The sequence below is a fragment of the Lampris incognitus genome, chromosome 2, assembly GCF_029633865.1.
Source record: "Lampris incognitus isolate fLamInc1 chromosome 2, fLamInc1.hap2, whole genome shotgun sequence".
Lineage (NCBI taxonomy): Eukaryota > Metazoa > Chordata > Actinopteri > Lampriformes > Lampridae > Lampris > Lampris incognitus.
In genome coordinates this window covers 6,373,268-6,379,534 of record NC_079212.1, presented here as the reverse complement: position 1 = coordinate 6,379,534, position 6,267 = coordinate 6,373,268, and positions in this window count along the sequence as shown.

The window sequence follows — 6,267 nt, the reverse complement described above, 5'->3', positions numbered from 1 at the left end:
GGGCCGCCACCCACGGGTTGAAAACCGCTGGACTAGAACGTCAGATTCGTCTGACTGATGTGTACATGACAAAAATCCAGTGTGACCCTTTCAGCGAATACGCTTTATCTATTCGAACTGAAAATTGTGTGGGTGGCGGTGAATAAAACAAGTCCCTAATTCTTAGCACTGTAATTCAGATTATAAATCACATAGTTTGAGACAAACCCACGTGTAGAATTTATCAGCATTGACAAACTATTGAGAGGAAAAATTAATTTATTGAGAAAAAATCAATAAGCACCATTTATATTCTGAAATACATAACATGCGTAATAAACATTTGTTATTCATAGAAAAACATGGGATTGTTTTGGCGTAAATTATAACTCGAATTTGGTTTCTGCACTGTTGCCTGTTGTTGAGATGTTGACGAGCTTTTTTTTTTTTCCCAGCTAAAAGGTCCATCGCCCCCGGTGTGTTTTTTCGAGGGCTCTTGAATGTTGAGAATACTTCAAATACAACAAGTTTCAGATGTAACTGGGCCCGCTGTAAATGTCATGTGGGTCCTCACAGACAGGACATCCTCCCATCTGTTTTATCCTCCCCTGGTTCATCTCCGGCACTGCGTGCTACGGGTGTCTACAGTACAATTTGTGATATGAGCCATAAATTATTTTTATTACTGTTATTTTTAATACAAACAGGCGGCACTCTTCTGTCGCTGACGTGCACATTTCCCATGGAGCCCCAAAAGGTACATGAAGTGCACGACACATAAAAGGATGCAAAACTGCGGCAATTTAATTTTACTCACTTCTTTTCCTGTTCTGCTCTGCAGAAAGAAGGTCGGTCTGAACAAGACTGACAGTCTCAGGATCACACAGAGATCTCTTACCGTCTAGTTTCAACAATCATTTACTCACCAAGAGCTGTGTGAGAGTACACATCATGAGTCCAGAATATACCAGAATGTTTCACTTATTTTTCTTTCTCATCTCATCTTCAGCCACTTCTCCGGGGTGGGCTCGCAGTGGCAGCGAGCTAAGTAGGGCACTCCAGACGTCCCTCTCCACAAATGCCCTCCAGCTCCTCCTGGGGGATCTCAAGGCCTTCCCAGGCCAGATTGGACATGTAGTCCCTCCATTTTCTTTCTTTCTTCCTTTCTTTTGGGATTTCCCCCCCCTTTTTCTCCCCAATTGTATCCAGCCAATTACGCCACTCTTCCGAGCCGTCCCGGTCGCTGCTCCACCCCCTCTGCTAATCCGCGGAGGGCTGCAGTTCTACCACCTCAGATGGCAAAGAATCTTTGGCCCAAATATGATCCACATCTGCAGTTATCTTACAGCCCACATTTGGCCTTGAATGACGGCGTTAACTCAGGGTGAGTGTGGCTGCCTCAACTTAGCTGCACTTGGGCCACATTTGGGCCACGTCTGGCCCACATACTATGTGCTGTAACCCAAGTCAAGCCCGGTTCATTACATTTGGGCCACATCTGGCCCACATACTATGTGCTGTAACCCAAGTCAAGCCCGGTTCATTACATTTGGGCCACATCTGGCCCACATACTATGTGCTGTAACCCAAGTCAAGCCCTGTTCATTACATTTGGGCCACATCTGGCCCACATACTATGTGCTGTAACCCAAGTCAAGCCCGGATCATTACATTTGGGCCACATCTGGCCCACATACTATGTGCTGTAACCCAAGTCAAGCCCGGTTCATTACATTTGGGCCACATCTGGCCCACACAACAGTTGCCAGTGCCGTAACTGAGCCGTAAGTACCAAAAGTGCCCCAGATTAGGCCCAAATGTGTCTGATCCATGTGGAGTCGCCAGCCGTTTCTTTTCACCTGACAATGAGGAGTGTCGTCAGGGGGACGTAGCGCGTGGGAGGATCACGCTATTCCCCCCAGTTCCCCGTCCCCCCTGAACAGGCGCTCCAACCGACCAGAGGAGGCGCTAGTGTAGCGACCAGGACACACACCCACATCTGGCTTCCCACCCGCAGACACGGCCAGTTGTGTCTGTAGGGACTCCCGACCAAGTCGGAGGTAACACGGGGATTCGAACTGGCGATCCCCGAGTTGGTAGGCAACAGAATAGACCGCCACGCCACCCGGACGTTCTCTTGGGGCATTTCCTGACTTGAATATGATGCTTAGCAGCTTTGTCTCGGCTCTGGTCAAAACCCAACCAGTTCACAAAGGGTATGCGACCAGAGTCTTCCAGCATGGTAAAGAGTTGAAAATCAAAAACACAATCCCAACACACACAAGGATACGAAGTAGGACTGAAAGCAGTGAATATTCCAAAAAAGCACAGCCCGCGTTAGCAGCCGAGTGGGAGGCTAATGCATATTTACACTGTTTACACTGAGACATCTCAGTCGAAGACGCTTGCAAAAAAAACAGAAAAACAAAATAAAAAAAAAAACAACTGAAGGCAAAAGAAGAATTGTTGGTGGGTCGATGCAGACATGACCATAAATATTCATTGGCGGAGCCTCACATGATGTGAACGGACGCTCGTTACACTTCCTGTGGTGTTTACCAATGGCTAAAATGAGTGGTTTCATGACAGGACTGCAAATACCGATAGACATCATCTTCTACAGCCGAGTGCAGAAATCTGTGATCTGACAAGTCCCCGTTGAGAGTCGACACCACAGCATCGCTGTCAAACAAATGGACTGGAGGGTGGAGATGGCGTGGCGCTGGGCTGCTGTGTGGGAATGTACGTTTCACTTGGGTCATTTTCTTCACCACACTTGAGTTGAGCCACGGTGACATTTCCCCCCGGTAGGATTTCTTTAAGGAACGACCGGGATTTCACTCCTACCTAAAATGACCGTGGGCGGTCAAAATGACCGCCGGTTTTTAAACTCTATATTCTGTCAAGATAAATACCCAATTGAGATATTAAATTATTAATGCATTACATACTATGTTAGTATGTCTGTTAGGAAACTAATTGGCACCAAAATTAACATTTTAACAACTTTTAATACTATTTTTCAAACAATTTAAAATGGCCGCTGTCCAATGCCTGTAAAAACTGCAGCACCTCGGTGGTAGTCGTGGTGCGTCTGTAACCAGACATGTTGGCAAAAATCAAGTTTAGACTCTCCACCGGAGGACGCTAGTGTGTTTCTAGGGCAGAGCAACGAACTTCACGAAGAAAATGATGTAACCAGCACACGTCAAAATACTGACATGATGCGCACGATCACGCGCAAATTGCGAGATGGTCATGTTGACCGCCCATGGTCGTTTTGAGCTAAAACTAATTCTAAATTCAAATTTATGCAATTTTAGGATAATTTGGGGAGCAGCAGGTCTGTATCCCCCCCAAAAAGTTATTAAACTGAGAAAATCCAAGATGGTTATAATGTGTTCTAGTTTAAAGGTAGGTAGAGAAGTGAGCAATTTTGACACAACCCCCCCCCCCAAAAAAAAAATCCAGTGGCAAAAAAAAAAAAATATAGTCGCCCCATGCTGCTTCCACATTCTGTCCAGTAACCCCTCCCTCCAAACCAGCTTCATACATGTATGATGAGTTTGGCTGTTGTAACTGACAAAACTCATATTTTCGTTGATAATCTGTGCAAGTAAAAGTTATCTTTTTCATGGAATCGTTTAGTAACACCTACATCGATGCTGTGAGGCACTTTTGTACTTATAAGGGTAGTATTTATAAATAAATAAATATCAAAGGGGATCGAGGGTTGTGCGGCAATTACAGAGGAACTTCCCTTCTCTCAACAGCTGGGAATATTCTGTCACAGATCCTTTTGAATTGTCTCACCACCCTGGCTCAAGAAGTTCTCCCCGAATCCCAAAGCGGTTTTTGATCCCACGGAGGGACCACCGATGTGATCTTTGCGGCACGACAGCTCATGGAGAAGGCAAGAGAACAACAGAAGACAATGTTTTTCATCTTTTTCGACCTTGAGAAAGCATTTGATTCTCTTCCCGAAAGCCATTTTGTGGGACGTGCTATCCAAATCTGGATGCCCTGACCACTTCATCCCGATGATTCGCGCCCTCCATGATGACATGAAAGGCTCTGTCTGTTTCCGTGGAACCCTTTCCGAGCCTTTCCCCATGGGTTGTGGAGTAAAGCAAGGCTGTGTTCTAGCGCCTACGTTATTTTCCATATACCTTGCTGCTCTCTTGCAGAAGACAGATCGGTCATTCGACGGTAAAGTCAACATCCATTACCGCTTCGATGGCAGCCTGTTCAATCTCCAGCGCTTGAAGTCTAAGAACAAGACATCCACCAACGTCATCATTGAGCTTCAATATGCCGATGATAATGCTGCTCCTGCCATGACTCCAGAAGGTCTTCGGTCGATCACCAACCCCTTTGTTCAGGCCTATGAAACTTTTGGCTTTTCTGTGAACATCAAGAAAACCGAAACGCTTGCTGTTGTGCCTCAGGATACTCCAGGAGTTCCACTTCAAATCACCATCCATGGCCAACCTATAGAACAAGTTCAATCCTTTCAGTACCTTGGAAGTATCCTTGAAGAAACATGCAGTCTAGAACCGGATATCACCAACAGACTGAAAGTTGCCCACACTGCCTTTGGCCGACTTTCTCACCATGTTTTCTATGATTGTGATCTCAAGAAATCAACCAAAATCATGGTTTACCGTGCAGTGGTTCTTTCAACCCTCCTGTACGGTTGTGTAGCTTGGACCCTCTACAAGTACCAAATCCATAAACTAGAACGCTTCCACCAGCAAAAACTGAGAAGTATTCTGGGAATTTCCTGGCAAGAACGAGTCACCAACAATCAAGTTCTCGAAAGAGCCGATCTCCTTTCCATTGAGACGACAATTGAACATCACCAGCTGCGGTGGCTTAGCCACATCCAGAAGATGCCAAACACCAGACTTCCGAAACAAATTTTATACTCCGAACTGACTGAAGGTCAAAGAAAAAGAGGAGCTCCCAAAAAACGCTACAAGGACTGTATCAAGGGAATGCTGATTATCTTCAACATCGACCCTAAGAACTGGGAAAAAGTAGCGGAAAATCGAAAACACTGGAAAGCTACCTACCTGGCTGGTCCCATCAAGGCCGAAACTGACAAACGAACGCATGCGGAAGAAAAGCGCCGCCGCTGAAAAATCCACCAAGAGCAGAGAGCCGCAGAATTGGGTCCACCCCCTACTATCCCCTGTCCACGCTGTCCCAGTCTCTTCTAATCTCACCTTGGACTGTCAAGCCATCTTCGTCTCAAGCACACACCTTAATCTCGTGGAATGGATCCTCGGACACGAGAGACGTCAACAACTATAAATATCACTTTGTCTGAAGCACCAACACGGTGTATGACAATCTCTGCCCAACCAGACAGGCAGGCAAATGATTGGACAGGCTGTCGCATAGAGCTCCCCTTATTGGTTGAGGAGTACCAGGAGCGGTAAAACCTCAACTGCTAAGGTGAGATTTTGAGATCCTGAATACAGACTCAGATTTAAACACAGGGGCATGACTTTCTTTCAGACTATTTGAATTATTCATAGCTGTAAAGTTGTGTTCCCACCACTTGCACGATTTTGATCGCGGGATCATTTATTCGCATTACTCGTACAAGTTTGGCCGCAGGATCCAGTACGCGAACCCGCGATGATCAGCTTGTCCTCCAGATTCTGACTCAACCGGACGTCAGGAGAATCGCAACGCTAGAAGGCTTTCGCGACACAGCGTCCCGCGAATTTCTCGCTCAAGTTGAATATTTTCAACTCTCGCGAATACGTGAATGAGGCAGTATTCGCGCCATTCGCATCTTTGCATTGACTTTATATGTAATCTCATCGCGCAAAAAATTGCTTCGCGTTTGGTGTGAACACAACATAAGAGGGACACGAGAATTGTCAGAAATAACGCTAAAAGAAAGTTGCCTACTCGGGCTTTAAGCCATGGCTTAGGTCAGGGTGTGTTAAAGGAAATGGATGCTGTGTCGTCATCAAGCCCTGAAAATGTTCCTATACCCAAGTAAATGTGGCTCATCAATTCAATAGTAGCTTTAAAATGCCTACACAATGGATGCAACAAGTTTACTTTAAGAGTCTCTGTTTTTTCTTCATCTCTTAAATCAAGAAGGCACCGAGCCATTTGACTCTTTAGACAATCAATATTTTAATGAATTTTGCAGTTGTTGCAGGCCCACATCACTAATGCTCCCTCCTGGACACCTATTTTTTATCACAGGGTGCGAACAGCATCACAACACTCACAACATGCCCCACAAAGCAGCAGTGCTCAATA